Source organism: Pongo pygmaeus, chromosome 2, assembly GCF_028885625.2.
Source record: "Pongo pygmaeus isolate AG05252 chromosome 2, NHGRI_mPonPyg2-v2.0_pri, whole genome shotgun sequence".
Classification (NCBI taxonomy): Eukaryota; Metazoa; Chordata; class Mammalia; order Primates; family Hominidae; genus Pongo; species Pongo pygmaeus.
In genome coordinates, this window is record NC_085930.1 from 46,910,584 (window position 1) to 46,930,822 (window position 20,239).

Genomic DNA, 20,239 nt, shown 5'->3' on the forward strand with positions numbered 1-20,239 from the left:
AGGTGTAAGCCTGTCTGGGAAAAGAAGGTTAAAGGAAACGTATTACAAAGGTAGCAAAACTGAGGCATGGCATATAACTGGCAATAAAGATGAAATAAGCTTAATACTGTAAGAAATGTTAAATGTTTTCTTAGCAGCACTTCTTGTTTTCAGAGGACTTCACAAATATTTGCCAATTCATTCTTACTGCTTCTCTGTGATATATACATATATATCTTTTTAAAAACTGGTTTAGAACAAGCTAAAGTGAGATGGAACCAAGGACAATATCAGTGAAAGTCAGTAGTAGAACATAAACAATCCTAACTTATGGTCACCTGTTCATCTTACATTTTACTGTGGAATCCTAACCATTTCCTGTTCTCTCTCTCTTTTTTTTCTCCTCTGTTTAGGCAGTGCGGTAATTCTTCGGCTGTTTTCTCTGCCAACAGTGGGTGTGCTTGGCAACTGCAGTGCAGTCATGGGGAAGCTAGTTCTTGTTTGACTATGATGGAGACCTCTGCTGGCTGAGAAAGAAGGCAGCAGCATCAACAAGGTCTAAATACTGCTATTGATAACAATCATTATTTATTGAGCATGTACTTTTAGCCAGTCATTTTAATGCATTGCTCCTTTTAATCCTTTCAGCAACCCTACAAGGCAGGTACTACTTTTTACCATCCTTAATTTATGGATAGGAAAATCAAAGCTTACAGAGGTTAGTATAATGTCTGAAAGTCACACAGCTAACAAGTGGCTGACCCAGGATTTGGATCTAAACATCCTAATTCTCTTAACCACTATGGTATAGTCTTCCAAAGGTAGAAAATTTAAACTTCCCAGAAGACTGATAATATGTCAGAGAGAATAATAATAATTATGACAATAATAATAATATTAATAATACATTTGTATATAATTATATTTAGAAATCATTTAGATGATTTAGAAATCATTCTGTAAATTATATTCTTGTTTGTGTGTTACATCAATCTTCATGATGCCACTTTTATAGAGGCTGTTATGGACTAAATTATGTCATTCCAAAATTCATGTGTTGAAGCCCTAACCTTAGAACATGACTGTATTTGGATGTAAGTTCTTTGAAGTGTGAATTAAGTTAAAATGGGGCCTGGAGGGTATGCCCTAATCCAATATGACTGGTTTCCTTATAAGAAAAAGAAGAGACACCAGAAATGTGCACACAGAGGAAAGGACACAGGAAGATGGCATCTGTCTGCAAGCCAAGGAGAGGTGGTCTTGCAGGAGAAACCAAATCTGCCACCCTGTTGATTTTGGACTTCTACCCTTCAAAACTGTGCAAAAATAAATTTCTCTTGTTTAATTCACCTAGCCTGTGGAATTTTGTTACGGCATCCCTAGCAAACTAATACAGAGGCTTAGAGAGGTTAGGTTCCATATCCAAGGTTGCCCATAACTTATTGAGCATAAATGTATTAGTTATATGACATAACTATATTGAACATGCCCTAAGACTAGAACTCCTGGGTTGAATGTGAACTCCAAGGCTTTTCTTCCCTTGGATAAGGGGATCAAGAGAATATGCACTGCTAAAACTTGGCTTGTCTGACATATAAAAGCAGGGAGTAATGTCAGGCTGGTGTGTGAGCAGAATGAAGCAAAGGCCTTCTAAGGAGTTAAGAACCTCATATCACTCATTTTCAGCAACATGGTTTTCAAGTTTCAGTATCCTATGTTTATTTTCTTTAACATTTGAAGATATTGTGCCTAATGATAATGCTATCTTGATAATGCGTGAATGTAGTAGGAAGAATCCTATTTCTAGACTTTCTGTGTTGAGAACACATATCCTCTCTTCAAGGGCAGTTGTAAATGCTGGCAAGATATCCCTCAGTATGTTTTTAGTGCCTTTCTCTGGCAAAATTAAAAGGAAGATAAAGAGGGATATAGACTCTAATTCTATGTAGGAACAAGAGACAAGAAAATTAACTGACGTGCCTAAAATCGCACATCTAGGCAGTCAACTCTGTTCCGACTTAGCTCTCTCTGGTAGACTCCTTGACCCCCATGGTGAATGGGGAGGGATTGGTGTGGAAATAGAAGAGAAGCAGGGTAAATGAGGTGATCCTTTCTCTCTGGACTTTACTATAGGTGAAGATTAGCAATTGCTCCTTTTATCTGGCACTTCCCATTCATGCAACACCAAACAATTTTATTCTTTTAAGTAAATGGAACCCTTATTCATGATTGGCATTGAGATATGCCTTCTGGGAAGAACTCCAGGATGCCTACAGAACAGATATGCCTGGGCAGAAATCAAGAAAAATATAGATCATTTTTTTCATCTTCCTTCCAGAAACTCCATCTCAATAGCATGGCTGGAACATTCTCATGTACTAGCCAATGGCCCTTCATCAGGGAAAGTCTTTATGTTTTGAACTTGAAGTGGGAAGTTTAGAGCAAGAGAAGAGAGACAGTGGGCTCCTGATACATAAGGTTACTCAGTGATTTTGTTTGAAAGGAAATTGATGTGAAATTTGTGGTGGGAATATTCTCTTCTTGTCTTTGAAATGCTGTTCCAGGGGATGATAGAAGAAACCTTGCCTTGAGCACCAACCATTGAGTATACCACTTTAAACCCCCACTGAGTTCCCACTCACTAGGACAGTATGGAGACTAAATGAAACATTATGGGGAGGCAATTTGCAGGACCTATATGAATAGAGGAACATTTTGTTTCCATGTCTTATTATAACTAGCATTCCTTACTGTGAACTGGAAGATTTGATTATCATGATGATCTTAAACTGCGTGGATACTGATCTGGTCTGAAAAAGAGCCTCTCAGTATGTTTTTCACTGGAATCAGACCTCAAGTTGTAAAAGTGTAAATGAAAGTTGGCAAATGCAGTGAGTGGTCCAGTAGTATGGTTATTTCTTCTCAACCTTAGCCCCTGTTCCTCTCCAATGAGATCTGGTGATAGATGAGAACCATCTGAGAAAGTCTTAGGTTTTATGTTTGAATTCATTCTGCTGCTGTAATACGTTCTTGAAAGAAAAATAGTTCAACTCATTTGTTATCTAATACTGAGCACCACTTTCTTCCTTTCTACAAGAGAATGGCAGGAAATAACAGAAGGAGGCTTCTCAATTAATCAGATTTGTACCAAATCACTCATTATAGGTAGCAGAGTAATAGTGGGGAAGGAAATAAGTAAATGACATTGGTTTTTTATATCTGCATCTACCCTTCTGTGTACTTGCATTTTACCTCCCTTTTCTACTTCTATTTTAACTTTTCAACCTATTTTCTTCGTGTTTTTTACTACCCTCCATCATCGTCTAATTTTTTCTTTTTCTTTTTTGAGACAGAGTCTCCCTCTGTCGCCCAGGCTGGAGTGCAGTGGTGCGATCTCGGCTCCCTGCAACCTCAGCCTACCAGGTTCAAGCGATTCTCTAAGTACCTCATATAAGTGGAATCCTACTGCATTTGTCTTTTTCAGACTGGTTCACACTGGCTTATTTCACTTAGCATAATGTTCTCAAAGTTCATTGATATTGAAGTATATGTCAGAATTTTCTTTCTTTTCAAGGTTGAATAATATTCAATTGTACCACATTTTGCTTTTCTGTTCATCTATGGATGACACTTAAATTACTTTCACATTTTAGCTCTTGTGCATAACACTGCTATGAACATAGGTGTTCAGATATCTCTTTGAGATCCTGTTTTCAGCTCTTTTGGATATATATCCAGAAATGGAATTGCTGGTTCATATGGTAATTCTGTTTCTAATTTTTTGAGGTACTACCATATTGCTTTCCACAGCAGCTGTATCATTTTACATTCCCATCAATAGTGCATGAGTGTTCCAATTTCTCCACATCCTCGAGAGCATTATGTCTCCATTGTAATTTATTCTTTGATCCACTGATTGTTTAAAAGTGTGTTGTTTAATTTCTACAAATATGTGAATTTTCCAGTTTTACTCTGTTATTGATTTCTAATTTCCTCCCATTGTGATCAGGGAAGACTTTGTATGATATTTGTCTTTTAAAATCTATTGAGACACAATTTGTGGCCTAACATATGGCCCATCCTGGAAAATGTCCCATGTGCACTTGAAAAGAATGTGCATATTATTGTTGTTGGGTAGAGTGTTCTGTATATGTCTTTTAGGTCTAGCGGGTTTATTGTGTTGTTTATATCCTCTATTTTCTTACTTATTTTCTGTGTGGTGGTTCTATCTGTGATTGAAGGTGGAATGTTAAAGTTTCCAACTATTAATGTAGAATTGTGTATTTTTCTCTTTAATTCTACAAGTTTTTGCTTCATGTATTTTGATCGTCTGTTATGAGGCATGTTAATGTTTAAAATTGCTCTATTTTATTGTTGTATTAAATATTTTATTAATATATAATACCGTTTTTTATTTAATAATTTTTTGACTTAAATTCATTTTTGTTTGATATTTGTCTAGCCATTCCTGCTCTCTTTTGGTTACTATTTGCATGAAATATCCTTCTCCATCTTTTCACTTTCAACCTATTGTACCTTTGTTTTCTTTTTTCTTTTTTATTATTTTTATTTTTATTATTTTTTGTGTGTCTTTGGATCTAAAGTTAGTTTCTTGTAGACAGTATATCCAGCAATCATGTATTTTTTATCCATTCTGCTGATCTCTGTTTTTTGATTGGGTAGTTTAATCCATTTACATTTAAAGAAATTACTGATAAATAAGGACTTGCTTCTGTTGTTTGCTATTTGTTTTCTATATGCCTTATAGCTTTCCCACATCTCACTCTGCGTGACTCTTTTTTGTGTGTGTTTAGTTGATGTTTTGTGGTGAAATGTTTAAACTCCTTTCTTATTTCCTTTTGTTTATATTCCTTAACTATTTCTTTTTGGTTGCAATGGAGATTACATTTAACATCCTAAAGTTATAATACTCTAACTGGAGTTTATACCAGTCTAACTTCAATAACATAAAATATCTGGTCCTCTACTATTCTTTCTTCATCTTTTTGGTTGTTGATGTCATAAAATTATACCTTTGTATATTGTGTGACCCCAAAAATAAACTAATAATTATTTTAAATGCATTAATCTCTTAAATTATATAAAAAACAAAACATGGAGCCACAAACCAAAGTTACAACAATGTTAGCTTTTAGACTAATGATTGTTTTCTTTTAAATGTATTAGTCTCTTAAATTATGTAGATAGCAAAATACTGCTAGCTTTTATAAAGATCCTTGCATTTATTGAGCTCTTTGTTTCTTCATACAGCTTCAAGTTACTGTCTAATGTCCTTTCATTTCGCCTTGCAGGACTCCCTTGAATATTTATTGCAGGGAAGGTCTAGTGGTAATGTGGTAATGAGCTCCTCAGTTTTGTTTATCTGGCAACGTCTTATGTTCTCCTTCTTTTCCTGCTTCAGTCCCCCAAGTAGCTGGGACTACAGGTGCGTGCCACCATATCTGGCTAATTTTTTGCATTTTTAGTAAAGACAGTGTATCGCCATGTTGGCCAGGCTGGTCTCGAACTCCTGAATTCAAGTGATCTGCCCACCCTGGCCTCCCAAAATGTTGGGATTATATGTGTGAGCCACTGCACCTGAACTCCTTCACTTTTGAAGGACAATTGTACTGATATAAAATTCTTGGTTGACAGGTATTTTTTTCTTTTAGCATTTTGAATACATTGTCCCACTGCCTGATGGGCCAAAGTTTCTCATGAGAAATTTGTTAATGTTCTTACCAAAGATCCCTCGTGTATGATGAATCACTTCTTTTTTTGCTGCTTTCATAATTCTCTGTCCTTATGTTTCAGAAGTTTGATTATAATGAGTCTTGGTGTGGGTTCATCTTGAAGTTCATTGTGCTTCTTGGATGTTTGTATTTATGTCTTTCATCAGATTTAGAAACTTTTCAGCCATTATTTCATCAAATATTCTTACCCTTTATCTAGCCCTTCTCTTTCTGGTGCTGTTACAGTGTATTAGTTGGTTCACTTGATGGTGTCCCATATGTCTTTTAGGCTCTGTTCACTTTTCTTCAATCGCTTTTCTTTTTATTCCTCAGACTGATAATTTTCATTGTATGTGCAAGTTTGCTGATTCTTTCTTGTCTGCTTAAATCTGCCTTTAAATCTGTCTAGTGAAGTTTAAAATTTTAGTTATTACATTTTCAGCTTCAGAATATCTTTTTGGTTCTTTTTAGTGTTTCTATCTCTTCACTAATATTTCCATTTTATTCATAGGTTGTTTTCTTGACTTTTCCCACATCTTCTTTTAGTTCTTTGAGACTTTAAGTTAGGTGTTTTAAAGTCTTTGTCTAGTAGATCTGCCACTGAGACTCTTTCAGGAATAGTTTTGGTTGATTAATTAAAAAAAATTTGAATGTGCCATACTTTTCTGTTTCTTCATGTGCCTTGTAACTTTATTTTGTTTTTAAAGACAAGGGCTTGGTCTGTCACCCAGGCTAGTGTGCAGTGGCATAATCATAGCTCAATGTAACCTCAAACTCCTGGGCTCAAGCAATCTTCCTCCCTCAGCCTCCTGAGTAGCCAGGACTACAAGCTACCATGCTGGAAAATGTTATTTTATTTATTTATTTATAGAGGTGGAGTCTCACAATGTTGCCCAGGCTGGTGTCTTGTAATTTTTTGTTGAAAAACAGACATTTGAAGTTAATAATGTGGTAACTCTGTAAATCAGATTCTCCTTCTTCTCCAGGGCTTGCATATTTTTTTGTTAGTGTTTTGTTTACTACTTTTAAAAAATGTTATGTGCTGTTTCTGTGTCAAGGATCAGCCTGATGTGCAAATTTAAGGTTTCTTTTCTAAACCTGTACCTTTCCCTAGGTAAGTGCAGTCACTTTCTAATTTTCCCTGTATATGTGTTGTTTTTTAATGTCCTAGTCTTTAATGTCCGACTTCCAAAAGGGGGAAATAGAAAAATAAAGGTAGATTTTTAAAAAATGGAAGCAATTCTCCTGTCTCAGCTTCCCAATCTCAGCTGGGATTACAGGCATGTGCCACCATGCCCAATTAATTTTGTATTTTTAGTAGAGACAGGGTTTCTCCATGTTGGTGAGGCTGGTCTTGAACTCCTGACCTCAGGTGATCTGCCCACCTTGGCCTCCCAAAGTGTTGGGATTACAAGCATGAGCCACTGCACCTGGCTCTAAATCTTCTTGAAGTTACTACAGCCAGACAGGGAGGGGCTTATAACAGTTGGGGAGGTGCAAAAACCGTGGTAGCATACTCCTTTGTCTGAATCTCTGTGATCAGAAGGAGCTATCAATAATCAGACCATAGTTCCCCTCTATTTGGAGGACAAGGTTCTTTTTGCCCACTCTGGCTCCTGCAAGCTGCTCCAAGAATTCAGACATAGCTGTATGCCACATTGCTGGAAGTGGAGAATGGGTAATTGCTATTATGCTAAGAGCTGATATGACCAAAATAAACTTAATTTACCATCCAAGCCTTCTCCTGGAAGTTGCAAGCTTTCAATAGATTCCAGAGTTCCAAAATAATTACGTCAGGCAGACTCTGCCAGTGCAATTGTGTCTAGCTGGGGAAACAGATTCCTGGTGCTTCCTACTCCACCTTATTTCTGAAATCATCACCTTTTTTCCATTGGCTTTTATTTCTCCCCCTGGAAATCAGAGAACTGTGTGTATAGAAGATGGAAGATGAGAGAGATGTGGAAGTGTTATTATGATGGAAGTAGAAATGTCTGAGAAAGTGAAGATCTAGAGGCTCAAAAGTTGCCTGGAGACTCTAGACTGGATGAGACATGTTTCAACTGTTTTATTCTAGGCATTTAGGGACATGTATCACGGGGAATAAGATGGAGGAGTAGTAGAGGCACTTTAACTTTTTCATAGTTGACAACATTCCATCAAAGAACAGATCGTGTGTTTTCTTCCTTTTCTTTTTTTGCAAATGTCTAAAAAATGTTCTCTAAGATTAGAAATAAACTATCATTATTTTTGTCATAAGTTGGGTTTTGTGTGTTCACACACTGTACTTCTCTTGGGTAAGTGCCTTTATAATGGTTTGATCTCTGCCCTAGAGCACAAAGGAGCAGCTTTATCTTCATATCTTGTTTTTCAAGATACTCAGCATGTGTAAAGTACATCTGCAATCCATTTTCTGTGGGTTACATTGTCTAATCCTCAAAAGTTCAGTTCTCCCCAGCAGACAGGACTTGTAGGACTTCGTATGTTAATGACAATAATCTTGAATTCAATAAAGCCTTTGTTGCTTCCACAACTCCTTTGCAATCTTGTCATTGATGTTCAGATATCCTACTGCATTGCCATGATTGAAATATGGTCATTCCCAGAGTAAAGCAAAATGACAGACTATTACAAAGTAGTTGGTTTGAAAAGGGACAAATATTATTATCCAAGAAGGGCATTTGATATCACTAGAACTCTTGGGAGTTCAAAATCTCGGCTTCACTGGAATGGCTTCACTATCCCTGGAAATGCCCATTTTCTCCTCATGTCTATCTTATTTTCCCTAAGTCTCTCTCAAATTGGCTCAAACTGTTACTTATGTTTTAACAATGCCATATAAAAGTGTTGATGTTCATAAGGTTCTAGTCATATTAGGGTACTTAATAGAACCATAGCAGGTAACTCAGGCAAATGGATTGTGCCTCATAGTCATTATGACCAAACTCATGAAATGAGACACTAGATAATTCAACATAATCATGCTCCCTGTGCCCTAGGAAGAGAAAAACAGAAGCAAATACCTGAGCATCTCCCCTCTCCATATAGGTATCCAAGTGCACTTGGAGAATCAAGTTTATTATTTTGGCTGGGGCTTTGGCAAATAACAGAAAACCCCTTCTCAATTGAATGAAATGATAAAGAGTTGATTATCTCACATAAAAAATCCAGAGGTAGATGGCTTCACACGAATTCATTAGGGATCAACATTTCTTGTTTTCCTTTTTTTTTTTTTTTTTTAAGATGGAGTCTCTCTCTGTCACCCATGCTAGAGTGCAATGGTGAGATCTCAGCTCACTGCAACCTCCGGCTCAGGTTCAAGCGATTCTCATGCCTCAGCCCCTCAAGTGGCTGGGACTACAGGCGTGTGCCACAACACCCAGCTAATTTTTGTATTTTTAGTAGAGATGGGGTTTCACCATGTTTCCTAAGTTGGCCTTGAACTCCTGACCTCAAGTAATCCGCCCGCCTGGGCCTCCTAAAGTGCTGGGATTACAGGCGTGAGCCACCACACCCAGCCCCCTTTCAACACTTCTGCTCTTATAGATCTTATCCTGGGGCTGACTTGCCTCATGTTCACAATATGGCTGCACCAGCTACATGTATTCATATTCTCAGTGCAACATCCAGAGGTGGAGAATGAGACCTGTTTTTAACATTGAGGGAGCTCTTTCCCAGAAGTCCCTTGGCAAATTCTCTTTACGTTTCATTTGCCAGATTTACATCACATGTCCACACTTGAATCAATTAGCGGCAAAGGAAATAGGAGCACTGCTGCTGACAGATGTACTAGGACATTCCTGAGTCACAAAGGAAAACAGGGGACACCTGAATAAAATGTGGAATTTTTGCTAGCAAGGAAGAGTGTAGGAAGTGACAAATGGCTACCCTTAAGATTAAAATGAACCCTAAGTAATGTTGTCAAAGGGAATTACCTGAAATACTCCAAAGAATAATATAGCAGCATTACAATGATTTTAAAAAGAATAACAACATAATCATGCCAGTTTCATTTTGCAAATTTTATTCTAGTCTTTGTCCACTTGTACATATATTTTACATAGTTGAAATCTTAATTTTATAGTCTATCTTTACCGTGTAAAGTAATCATAAATAATATTTGTACACATTTTATATTATGGTTATCATCTTTAATGACTAAATTCTCTTTTATTCAGTTGATTTAACATTTTAATCCAGCCTATATCATTTGATCCTTTTACTACTATTAATATCAGTGCAATATATCTTTAAAGGGGATATTATATTAAGCACACATCAAGAGTAAGATATTACCAACACATTAGGAAAAGCAATGGCAAGTAGCTGAAAGATCATCAGACTTGGAGTTGAAGACTAGAGTTTTGTCTATATCCTTGCTATATCCTTGTTGCATTTGCTTTGGCTGGTTTATCAGTCTTTTGAGCCTTAGTTCCCTTATTTGGAAAAGATGAAGTTGGAATAAATAAATTCTATGGTCATTTCCAGCTCCAATTATCCATGATTTTATGAATTCTAAGATCCTTTGAAAAGCTTAAGTATTTGGGCCGCAGACTAGGAAACTGACTTAATAATGGCATAAAGATGGAAAATTGGTGGCCACATTATGCCTGTAGAAAACTTATGTTTAGCCAGCCTATTTTTATGGAAAGTGAATGCAAATACTTTTTAGATAGAGCATGCACCATTCAGTTTGGTCACAGTTTTCTCCACTTCTTGTTGTTTGACACTAGGATGCTTCATACCTTTCTAGTACCTGTCTTGCCCCGAAGGGCTTTGAGTTTGCAGCCCCTGGAAGAAGGTGACACTGTGGCAATTGAATGACTTCCCAGCCTGAACCCCTGAACCTAGCACCTAGGTTTCCATGGAAGTCTTCCTTCAAAGTATTGTTGAAAGGCAGCCTTATTTGTTCGCAAGATCTAGTGATGGTTTCCATGTTATGCACATAAACACCTTGTCAGGCATCAGAGACAGGTTGGAAAGGATGATTGATGGGAGTGGGCTTGTGAAATCACACCTGCTGTCACAGCAGATGGGGAAAAAAGCCGGAGTAACCTGTGGAATTGCTGATTCTTTTTGAAAATTCACTCATAAAAACATAATTTTAGCTCTTTTACATACTTTAGATAGAGCCAGTATCACAAACCAAACTCTAGGAGAGCAACTAATATATGAGTTTGCAGGAGTATAATTTCAATAAAATAGCAAGAAGCCTTCACCAACCAGGTGAACTGGTATTTGAGCACAGGGGTGGTGAAGCAGCTCTTTCTTTGCCAAGCAAAAATATGTCATTCAAGCTGCAATTGCTGGCTGGCTGCCCACTGGGCCTATAAGCATGTCCTCAGTGAATGTTATCCCAATCCATGCATAACTATTGCCTTTGGAGCACAGAATGCATCCTAGAGAGGAAAAAGGACTATATATATATATATATATATATATATATATATTTTAAACAGAGCAAACCAATAAACAGAAAATGGGAAACATGGGCTTGTCCCAACAGGGAATCCATGTGGACCTGAGGAAGTGCTCTGAGATCTCTTTTGACTTTATTCTGTTGTTGGCTCTGCCCTTAACAGCTTAGCAATAGTTATACTAATTTTACCTGATATGCATTTAAAAATGTACTCAACACAACTAGTTATTGAGTTTCCACTATGTTCATGGTACTGTTCTGTAGGAAGTACAAATCAATGTGTTTGGGAGGGTAGAACATGCACATCTGCCTAAGTTAAGAAGCAAGGAAAGAGTTTAACAGGACTAGAAGAGAGACCCCAAAGTAGGATATGATCAAATCCAAATGAATCTTTTCAACAGTCAGAGCTGTGTGTATAGAAAAGGAAAAGGCAGATCATCCGAGTAGAAAAGGAAGACTCTCCAGAGAAGCTGAGGATTGATTTGGGCCTTATAGGGTATGGGAGTTACGTTCAAGCTAGGGCATGATAAAAGAGAACAGTTTTACCTACCAGAGTCCAAAGTCTCTGGCAGTTCAATGAGTCATTTATTCACGAACTCCTTTGCTCATTTGTTCGACAAATACTTATTGAGAATTAATTCTATGAAAGGCCTGTTTTGGGCCTAGAGAATACAGTGAATAAACATGACCGATAGATCTCTGCTCTGGTGTAGGGAGGTGGAGAATAAAACCAAGTAAAAGGAGAAAGTCTCGGATAATGGTGAACATTACGCAGAGAGGTAGAATTGGGTGACAGTGAATGGGTGACTATGGTAGACTTGGTGCTTTCTTTGCTTCTCTGAAGAGGTGACAGATAAGCTCACATCTGAAAGACAAGGGGCAGCCAACCATGCAAAGGTCAGTGGGAAGAGCATTCCCAGCTGTGCAGAGGCCCTGAGATGGGAACACGATTGGCACATTTGAAAAGGCCAGTGTTGCTGGGTGTAGTGGATGACAAGAGAGGTGGAACAAGGTGAGGCTGGGGAGAGAAGCTGCCAGATGGTGTAGGAGTTTGCATTTTATTCTAAGTGGGATGGAAGCCCTTTGAAGGTTTAAGCAGAGAAATGATGTATTTGATATGCAGATCCCTCTTTCTTCTGTGTGAGAGTGGATTACAGCAGGAGCAAGCCAGGGTGTGGGGAGGCTGTTATGGTAACTCAGAAGCAAGTTGGCGGCTCCCTGGACTCCACTGGTAGTACTGGAGATGGGAAAGAGTGAATACATTGGGTTATATATGAGGACTTATCAATGGATAAATTGTGCGACATGAGGGAAAGGAAGCTGCCAAAATAGTGATTGAATTGGAGCCAGTTATTAAGAGTGTGCTGATTTCTCTGAAATGCTTAAGGAAGTTCTATAAGAGCATTGAGGATCAATCAATTAGAGGAAGCATGCTGTAGAAATAGATGAAGACCAACAAAATAAGACAGCAAAGGCTATTTATTTGGAGTTTGCTATAGTAAGGGAGTCAGCTATCATCACTTATGTTTTGGCAAAGGCTCAATGGCAGAGGGAGGAGGGGGAAGCTTTATAATGGAAAAAAAGGGAAGGCTTCAGATATGCCCTGATTGGAGGCTGGTGGCATGGGGAAGCTGTAGATTAACTATTATAGAAGCAGACTATCCTCTGTGACTGGTTAGAGGTGCATATTTTGCTTTCTCTGACTGGTCCTAAGTTGGAAGTGAGGACAAAAATTAGGGAAGCTGTCAGTTATTGATCAAGTCTTGGCCACTTGGGACCAATTGCTATGAAAATTATTGTTTTGCTTCTTGGATTGTCACTGAAGATAGCAATCTGGCTCCCTGCAAGTCTGATTTATAGCAGGCTGGCTCCCTGGTTGCTTATTGTAGATAAGGGGTTGGTTTCCTGGGTAGGTTGCTGTAGGTTGTGGGCCAAAGTTCTGTATTTATGTATGGTCTGGCTAGGGTCTGTATAGTCAATTTCTCAATGCCTTGATAATGCTTGTTTTTATTTCTGAAGTAGGTCATACATTTTGATACATTTTTTCTCTGTGCTCCTCCAAATCCATTTCTCTTCATCTCCTTATTGTTCTCTGTCTTTTTCTTTGCTTCAACCGCAGTTCTGTTGGTGATTACACTTGCCTTCAATAGTTCATACAAGAATTACCTCTCCCAGATGACTATCTTATGACGGATGTTCATCGAGCTTCCAATCCTAAAGCTTGAGGTTGACTAATGAAATTTTATGTCTACTTATTCCAATTGTCAATGGAACAGTCTCCAGAGATCAAAGTGTGGTTTATCAATTGATGCTGATAAGCAAACTTTGTAACTGGGTCTGAGATAAGGTAGATACAAAAATTGAGAGTAAGTATCAGAAACACTTATAGCAATTTGACAAAATACTTTTATTTCTGTTGAACTTAATATTTAAATTTTAGGCTTATATGCCCCCTTTTACCCTACTTCGTCTTTCCTATAGGTAGATTGGAAATTTTAAAAAAAGCAACAAAACAAAACAAACTAAAAAAGAAGGCCGGGCGTGGTGGCTCATGCCTGTAATCTCAGCACTTTGGGAGGCCGAGGCGGGTAGATCACGAGGTCAGGAGATCGAGACCATCCTGGCTAACACGGTGAAACCCCGTCTCTACTAAAAATACAAAAAATTAGCCGGGCGTGGTGGCGGGCGCCTGTAGTCCCAGCTACTTGGGAGGCTGAGGCAGGAGAATGGCCTGAATCCAGGAGGCGGAGCTTGTAGTGAGCCAAGATCGTGCCACTGCACTCCAGCCTGGGTGACAGAGTGAGACTCCGTCTCAAAACAACAACAACAACAACAACAGAACTTTCATAACATATAGTTTGAAAAATACTGTGCTAGATTTCTCACAGTTGCCAGCTCTGAAACAACTGGAATGAGATGAGAAATGGAGGCAAGCCAACAGTTTAATGCTTATACATGGGGTCAGAGACAGCGTCTGACCTGAATAAATAAGGGCTGCTCTTCCAGCCTGGAAGGTTCCCTCTCCCTGCTTCTCAGAGCAGTTCCTGAGTCAACTGGGGCCATACTGGACTTCTATTTCACCTACTATGCAGACAGAGCATCCCTATTGCATATGGCCACCTCCTATGAATGGAAAGTAAGGGAGGAAGAGGAGGAGATAACATACCTTCCTTGCATCCCAATCACATTTTTTTCCCCAAATGCTATCTCTTCTTCTTAGGGATTTTGTGCATTTAATAATGGGACTTAGATTCCTTCCTACATTAAAGACATAGAGGAATGGAATATCAAATTCCAGAAAAGGAAATATTAAAATAAACATCTTAATTTTTATTTATTGAAGTTTTTGAGTATACATGAGCACACACGTATAGTTTGCAAATATAAAACATAGTTTTATTTGGCTTTTTTTGATGACGTTCATTCACTGAGTAGATATAACTTAGATTTTCTTGTTTCCCTATTCCTTTGTCATTATACATTCTGCACTCTTGGTCAGTTCTAATTTAAAATATTCTATCCTCTAAATAAATTCACATCTGTCTGATCATGTGCTCTGATTTTTAATTCGTAAAATATGGTCAAGGTGTCAATCAGTTTCTATCCCTGCTTACCTCTAGGACTTTGATGGCATACCCTAAATGATATCCCCAAATAACATAGCCAATGTGATTTTTGTAGTCCTGTAAGTCAGTGTTTTAGACTCAGTTTCCTCATTCTGTTTCCATCCAACTGGTGGTTTTGTCTAGCTGTGTTTCAGAAGGTACACCATAGCAGGACCCTCTGAATCCTGAATCCATTTTTTGTTTGTTTTTGTTTTTTGAGACGGAGTCTCAGTCCGTCACCCAGGCTGGAGTGCAGTGGCATGATCTCCACTGACAGCAACCTTGGCCTCCTAGGTTCAGGTGATCCTGCTGCCTCAGCCCCCCAATAGCTGGAATTACAAGCATGTACCATCATGCCTGGCTAATTTTTGTATTTTTAGTAGAGACAGGGTTTCACCATGTTGGCCAGGCTGGTCTTGAACTCCTGACCTCAAGTAGTCCACCCACCTCAGCCTCCCAAAGGCTAGGATTACAAGTGTGAGCCACTGCAGGTGCCCTGAATCCTGAATCCATTAAGATTTCTGTCCTCAACGTCTCTAAGATGTGTTGAGCATGCCAACTTTTCTGATCTTACACAAATGTGGTACGTTCTGTTATTAGTTTTTCATGTGATGAACTTGGACTTGCTACCCGCCTTTTTCTGTTACTTTGAAGGCAAGTGTGCTGTATTGTCTTGCATCCCTTCCTACCATTGCTTCCTTCCATGGGAAAGACTGACATGGTCTTGGGCATCTTGCAAAGATTTTTTTTTTTTTTTTTTTAAACCACTTAAGTAAAACAAAGTCTCCTGCTGTGAAGTCATTTGTTACTAATGTTCAGAGAAAATTCTGCTTTTCTTAGTCATCAACAGTGAAGGAGAAACAACTTTCTCCAGACTTAGGGGAAGCTTGTCTGCTCTCAATTCATAGGAAATTCCCCCAGGCAGGTATCTCCAATCAGCTCTAATCTACTCATCAGTGATTTTATTTCAAAAGGAACCACTTGAGGCTGAGCCAGAGGCTTGTCAAGTACTTTAGGCCTTTTGGGGAACAGGGAGGAATAGAATAAAGGCGGATGAAGATGGGAGCCTTGGAGGAGCTTATAAATCTGCTACTAAATACCAGTAAAACATTTTCTTGAGGTGGCGTACCTGAATTCTAAGGAGAAGAGTGTGACTTCCTGTAAGTTACTTTTGTTTACTTTTTGTCTCATTTTCAACAACTGGGAGATACTTAAAAAAATCTCCATAAAATGAAGACTAGGTGCATTCAGCCCTAGTCTAGGTAAGGGATGTCTGGCTGATATTGTCCTGATTCACTATGCGTAGCCAAGGATGATTGACATACCCTGGCAAAAGTGTGAATATCAAAATGAGAAAATGTTAAATGTCTGAAATCACATAGTAAAATGTAAAAATTATGAAAATATTTCCATTATTCACAATTTAGCTAAGCAAAGCAACTAAATTCCATAGTACTCTTTATTATTTATGTAATAACAGAAGATGGCAAATAGAGACAATAAGACATAAATTGACTCTGAAACGTTATTGGCCTTGTGATTGAACATCTATATAGTTTTATTTTCAGGTTTAAAGTTCATTCAAAGTGGGGAGGGGTAGCCAGTATATTGCCATTTTGAATAGTGCAATTAGGATTCCAAAGGGTTAAATATAAAGCATTTATATTTATAATATTATAAGACACTTTAAAATTATAAAATGTCTTATTCACATATAAAACATCCATTTACATAAGAAGAAGTTGGGGAGATCTGGCTTGACAATACTGTGGGACTAAGACTTAGGCAGAGAATGGTTGATTGGATCACAAGCTTAAAACGAGCAATCTGGTTAAAATAAAGGAGACATCCACAAAACTTCAAAGCTGTGCAACTTTAGGCTGTATAAACAAAAGTATACAGAACCAGGGAAGGAATATACCTGTTGTACTCTAGACTCTCTAGGTAACCTTTGGAATATCTTTGTGCAACAAGGGCACATTTTGAGCAGGATGGCCATGTTGGCAGAGGGATTGCTGTCCGTAACATAGGAACTGTTTTTGTTGTTCACTTGGCCTAGTTATTTCCTATTCACGTTGTTTGTATCAGTAGTCACTTCTTTTTAATGCTAAGTAGTATCCCATTATTTATCAATTTCCAGTTTTTGGTTATTACAAATAAGCAGCTATGAACATACATACACAAATCTTTGTATGGATATATGCTTCTTTTTATTTTACTTTATTTCTACTTTTTCATTTTTAGTTTTTTTTGAGACGGGGTCTCACACTGTCACCCAGGCTGGAGTGCAATGGCATGATCATGGCTCACTGAAGCCTGCAGTTCCTGGGCTCAAACAATCCTCTTGCCTCAGCCTACCTAGTAGCTGAGACCACATGCTCACATCACCATGCCTGGTTGGATATAGGCTTCTTTTCCTGTGAATAAATACTGAGGCATGGAATGACTGGATCCTGTGTGGTAAACCAGTACCACACAGTTTTCTAAAGCGGCTGTACTATTTTACATTTCCACCAACAATGCATAAAATTTCCAGCTCTACATCCTTACTGAACTTTGTATGGTTGACACTTGTATAGCCAGTCTTTTAAATTTTAGTCATACTAATAGATATGACCTGATGTCTAGTGGTTTTAACTTGCATTTCTCTAATGAATAACAATGCTGGGCATCTTTTCTTGTGCTTGGTTACCATCTCCATATCTTTGTGTTAGCGTAGTATCTATTCAGATCCTTCCCCCATTTTATACTGGATGTTTGTTTTCTTATTATTGAGTTTTGAGAGTCCATTATACATTCTAAATACAAGTCTTTTATCTAATATATGCTTTGTAAATATATTTTTTTCCAGTCTATGTCTGTCTTTTTATGCACCTAATAGTCTTTTATTTACTTTTTCCTTTTTTTTTTAGTCAAGATCTTGCTCTGTTGTCCAGGTGGAGTGCAGTGGCATGATCATAACTCACTGTAACTTCAAACTCCTTGGTTTCAGCGATCCCCTGGCCTAAGCATCCTGAGTGCCTAGGACTATAGATGCACTTGGCTAATTTAAAAAAGTGTTTTTTTTTTTTTTTGTAGAGAAGAGGTCTCGCCATGTTGCCCAGGCTGGTCTTGAACTCCTGGCCTCAAGCAATCTCCCCACCTCAGACTCCCAAAATGCTAGGATTACAAGCATAAGCCACTGCATCTGGCCAAAAGTGTCTTTTAAAGGGCAAAAGTATTAAATTTTGATAGAGTACAATTTACTAATACTTTCCTTTTAATGGATTGTGTTTTGATGTCTCATATAAGAAATCTTTGCCTAACCCAAGGTCACAAAGATTTTCTTCTAAAAGTTTAGTATTATCAGGTTTTACGCTTAAATCTATTATTTCTTTTGAGTTTGTTTTTGTTTATGGTACAAGACATGGATTGAATTTCATATTTTTGCATAAGAATTTTCATGTTTTCTACCACCTTTTGTTGGCAAAGTTATTCTTTCACCATTGAATTGCCTTTGCAACTTCATTGAAAATGAGTGTCCATATCTATCTAGGTATATTTCTGGACTCCTCTTTTGTTCCATTAATATATTTGTCTATCTTGACACCAATACCAAACAGTCTTGTTTACTGTGGCTATATATGTCTTCAAGTCAGGTGATGTTAGACCTCCCTAACTTTGTTCTTGTTTTTCAAATTTGTTAGGCTATTCTCATTCCTTAATATTTCCATATGAACTTTAAAGCCAGCTCCTTATTTTCTACCAAAAAGTCTGCAGAGATTTTGATTGGGATTGCATTTATTCTACAAATCAAGTTATAAAGATCTTCTGTAGAAATCTATATTGAATCTTTTAACACATAAACAAAAGTATATCTATTTATTTAGGTCTCAGTTTTTCTCAGCAATATTTTTTAGGTTTTTGGGGTACAGGTTTTTTCTATCTTTTGTCAGATGTATCTTTAAGAAAATTTCATATTCTTAATGCTTAATAAATGATATTGTTTCATAATTTCTGTTTTTTTTTCTTTTTTTGGAGATGGAGCCTCACTCTGTCACCCAGGCTGGAGTGCAGTGGTGCAATCATGGGGCACTGCAGCCTCAGCCTCCTGGGTTCAAGTAATCCTCCCGCCTCAGCTGGTCTCGAAGTCCTGAGGTCAAGCTATCTGCCCACCTCAGCCTCCCAAAGTGCTGGGATTACAGGTGTGAGCCACTACACTCAGTCTGGTTTATAATTTCAATTTCCAATTGCTTGTTGCTATTATATAGAAATACAATCGCTTTTTATAGATTGATTTCGTATTCTGTACCTTACTTACTTATTTAGTTCTAGTAGGATTTTTTTTGGGTAGATTTTTTGGTGTAGATTATATACATAGATTACCATATCATCTGAAAATTATGACAGTTTTACTTCTTTCTAATTGGCTAGCTTTTATTTCCCAATCTCTCTATATCTATAGATAGATAGATATCTATAGATAGAGAAATAAATACACACACACTTCTACACTTAATTTACAAAACATATAAATATGTTTTTGTTTTTTTAGAGGCAAGGTCTTGCTCTGTTGCCCAGGTTGGAATATAGTGGCACAATCATACCTCATTGCAGCCTTGAACTCCTGGGCTCAAATGATCCTCCCACCTCAGCCTCTCAAGCAGCTAGGACTATATACGTGCATACCACAATGCCAAGCTAATTTTAAAAATACATATTTTTATAAAGACAGTGTCTCATTATGTTGCCTAAGCTGGCTTGAGCTCCTGGCCTCAAGGGATACCCTCACTTCAACCTCCCAAAGCATGGGGATTATCGGTGTAAACCACCACGCCCAGCAAAAAATTATACCTGTTATATAGAATTTAAAAATTCTTACTGTTTCATTTTAGATAGTTTTTGTTTTCATGTGAAATTCACTAATTTTTTCTTCCATGATGTCTAACATGCCATTAATTCCCTCCAACAACATTTTCATCTCCCATATTGTCTTGGTCCGTTCTGTGCTGCTATGACAGAATACCTGAGACTGGATAATTTATAATGAACAGAAATTTATTTGGCTCACAGTTCTGGAGTCCGGGAAGTCCAAGAGTGTGGCACAAACATCTGGCAAAGACCTTTGTGCTGTGTCATCTCGTGGCGGAAGGCGGAAGGGCAAGAGAGGGTGAGAGCAAGAGGAGGCTGAACTTGCTTTTATAATGAAGCCACTTTCAAAATAGCTAACCCACTATGGTGATAGAAACATTAATCCATTCATGAGGACAGAGCCCTTATGACCTAATCAGCCCTTAAAGTCCCACCTCTCAACACTGTTGCATTGGGGATTAAATTTCCAACACACAAACTTTGGGGGACACATTCAAACCATAGCATATATCATGATTTTTATGTCTAAAAATTCAATGTGTTTTTTTTCTTTTGCATGCCTCTACATAACTTTTTAAATATAAAGAATACAGTAACAATAATGATGTCAATGTCCTTACCTGCCTATTTAATATCTGTGTCAGTTCTAAGTCAGT

General features: G+C 37.8%; 1 protein-coding gene across 1 annotated transcript in view; it reads right to left on the reverse strand.

Moving 5' to 3' along the window:
- The window catches only part of DRD3 (dopamine receptor D3), a 71,052-nt gene extending 51,125 nt beyond the window's left edge, over positions 1-19,927 (reverse strand). The window contains exon 1 of the mRNA XM_054482782.1: positions 19,783-19,927. The gene's annotated coding sequence lies outside the window, so the exon portion shown is untranslated. The remainder of the gene's footprint in view (positions 1-19,782) is intronic.
- Positions 19,928-20,239: the final 312 nt, after the last annotated feature.